Source organism: Astyanax mexicanus, chromosome 12, assembly GCF_023375975.1.
Source record: "Astyanax mexicanus isolate ESR-SI-001 chromosome 12, AstMex3_surface, whole genome shotgun sequence".
In the NCBI taxonomy this organism is placed as follows: Eukaryota; Metazoa; Chordata; class Actinopteri; order Characiformes; family Acestrorhamphidae; genus Astyanax; species Astyanax mexicanus.
Window position 1 is genome coordinate 42,768,445 of NC_064419.1, and position 3,558 is coordinate 42,772,002.

Here is a 3,558-nt window from a genome sequence, read left to right on the forward strand (position 1 = left end):
GCTGTATGATTTACCAACCAACTACTGTATGATTAACCCACTACTTTATGATTCTGTATATTGTGATACATATGTTAAGCAAGGCAATGTAATAAGATGATATAATTATAATAAATTATAATAATATAATTTATACTATGAGTTTTTCTACTATGAGTTTAGAAAAACGCATAGTATAAAAACACATCACATCACATCATAGAATCTGAGAGAAATAAAGTTTAGTTTTTATCCAATCAGAACCGTGGGATTTGTAGCTAAAATACAACACCAATGTCTAGCAGTAAAGGTTTAAACACAACACAAAATGAACCACTGTCTGACACCAGTCTTTACATTTACTAACTAATAAGTAAAACTCCGTGTTGTGTTATTGAAAATTAATGCAGTATTGCAAAACAAAATGTTGTGATACTGTGTATGTGTGTATGATCTTTATGATGATATACTGATATGATCTTACACTGATAGTATGTGTTACACAATCTATACGGGTTTTAAAGGTCATCTTCCGCTAAAATCCACTGACGTCATGCAAAGTTGAAGGGTTAACTTTACCTAGCACTTTATCTTTATATCTAAGGCTGTTTCTCTGAAAACATTTTGTCTTTTGAGTTTTAGAGGTGTAAAATTGACTATGGGGGGCAGGCTGATAGGTGGTCTCTGCTGCAGTGTGGTTAGCCAATCAGAGGCGATATATTTGCATGTATGAATATTTAATGAACAAGAGCCAAAACCTGTCTTTCTTCAGAGACCACTAATTCAGTGAACTAAAGCAGGGCTAAATAGAAACACCTGAGCACTTTTGTATCCACAAAAAAACATGGCACATGGCATTCATTCATACTAGAAACCACAATTAGACATTTTAAATTAATTTAAAAACGATGGAATGAGACCTTTAAGCAGTTAGTGAGAAGCAGGCCTGGAAAAAAAAAGGTAGCCTGGGAAAAGATGGCGTCTGGCTAAGCCCACTCTCGAGCTTAATGGTCTCCCAGGCCGGAGGATGTGTGGAGTGTGTGTGAGAGAGTGTATGCTCTGTGTCATCTTCAGGCTAGGCTCAATGAGCGAGGACTAATATGACCTGAATGTCTCTCACTCGCACACAGAGTACTGTCTCTCCTCGGCTTGTTAACGGGACAATGTTTGTTTTGTTTTCGTCGGCTTCTGAGAGTGGAGGTTGGGGTTGGGGGGGGCTTGGAGGGGTTTTAGGGGGGGAGAGCAATTCAGCACAGTTACTGAGGCAACCGGCCCTGGCCCCTAACATACAAATCAGGGAGCCAGGCAGGAAAACCTACATAACCACCGCATAGACCACCGGGTATTATTCACAAGACAGGAAACTCAAGAGAGTTTCATTCTGATTCAACAAGTAGTGAAGCAGCCAGTGGAGAGAGAGAGAGAGAGAGAGAGGGAGGGAATCACAGAGAGAGAGAGAGAGAGAGAGAAACGCATTTTTCCATTGCATTTGTGGACAAACTTCAGTATTCAGGTCCCGTGGTGACTGAAACAAGGGTAGGTGACGTAAGGTCAGGGAAAGGGGATGGGAGGCCCCATTTTTTCTCCTTCTCAAGGGTCTAAAAACATCTCAGCCCACTCTTTCTCAATATCTGTGCCAAGCCAGTGAGAGAGAACAGAGCGGAACTGTTGGTGTGGACTCAGTCCCCCTAAACCCGCCAGGTCGAAGAACAGCACACCCTGTGCTGTGCTCAAACATCATAGAATTCAATGCTAAAATATTCAACAGGCTTCTACTAATACTTCCAAAATCAATAATCATGAAAATATATTCCAACCAATATCAACGCTTCAACCTTTTATCCATTTTTGGGAGAAATAACTTTTCTTTAATATTGTAAAATATTGTAAATGCCTTCATAGGTGAAGAACTATAAGTAATTATATTTTTGGATTAATGTAAATTAATTAATACAAAAAAAAATAATCTTTTACATTATCTTACAAATTGTCCAAATTGTTTTACAGGTAAACAATTTTTCTTTCTCTTCCAGTGTCTCAGTGTCTTAGCCTTACCTTTAAATGTTTATGCCATTTGCTTCTGAATTATTACCATTATATATTAATATTACCATTCTAGGTTAAAAGGAAAATCGACCAGAGCAAGCAATCTCACTCTGCATGTGGGATCTTTGTGAGACATTAAGAAATGTCATGCCAATGCAAGAAAGAAACACTAATTGCACTGCCTAATACAGTTTAATTAGTCTAAAACTAATGATGTTTATTTTTATTTCAATAGTGACCCCTAGTGGCACTGGTTACTAAACACAACATGTAAAACTAAGACTGAGACCATATTTTATGGTAGTTAACCAATAGTGCTACAGAATTTCTCCTCCATATTTAGATACATATTATATATACTGTAAATATTAGGGAGATCCACTATCTAATCTGAGTCTCTTAGACTACGTTCACATTACAATGAATCAGCTACGTATCCGATGTAGGACCACATATAAAAGTGATTCAAATATGATTTGATTCGGCACGTTCACACAGCCATGAAAAATACTGATCTGAGCCACACTGAGGAAAAAAAATCAGATTTGAGCCACTTTAGCCTGGCAACACAGTTTAGATAAGTATGCTTCTGATTAACACTGAAGTAAATTCACTTTATTTTTAGTAACTTAATATATTAAGAGGAGAATTTCAGGACTGACTTAGTAGTGACTTTGTTTAAATAACTGTTTTAAAGTGTTTCATATCTTATAATCCAGTCTGACTGACCCACCTGAATATTCAGCTCCCAGTTCCTTAACACAATGTGATCAAATCTGTGATCATGTGTATATGTAGAGTGGACTGATATCTGTTGTTTTATGTCAACTACTATTGTTAGTCACAACTTGGTTCTGAACACGCTGTTCTGTATATATCCTGAGATCTAATTTCTCTCACAGATCCCTGATGCGCACAAATCAACTACAATATCCTGAAAATCAGACTCCTAATAGTTTTTTCCTCTGTGGCTGGGATTTCAATTGTGAATGGGCTGTTTTTGCGTTTACTATGTGATGCAGAGCTTTTTAAACCTCAAATAATGCAAAGAAAACAAGTTCATATTCATTAAGTTTTAAGAGTTCATAAATCAATATTTGGTGGAATAACCCTGGTTTTAATTACAGTTTCCATGCATCATGGCACGTTCTCCTCCACCAGTCTTACACACTGCTTTTGGATAACTTTATGCAGTCACACCTGGTGCAAAATTTCAAGCAGTTTAGCTTGGTTTGATGGTTGTGATCCATCCATGTTCTTGATTATATTCCAGGGATATTTTTATTGGGTAAAATCAAAATCAAAGTTGTATGCTAGCTGCACTTCTTTATTGTTTTACATTGGATGAGTGAGGGCAGACTCCCTGAGAACAGGGTGAAAAGAAAGAGGATAACCAACATGGTCTGTGGAGTATGAGTGGAAACCAGGAAACAAGAAGGTGGTTATAATATTTTGGCTGGAGTGTGTATAAGTAATGCATTAATTGCAGTATGTTACAGTACGCTCAAAAACAAGAGAAAAACAACTCTGAAA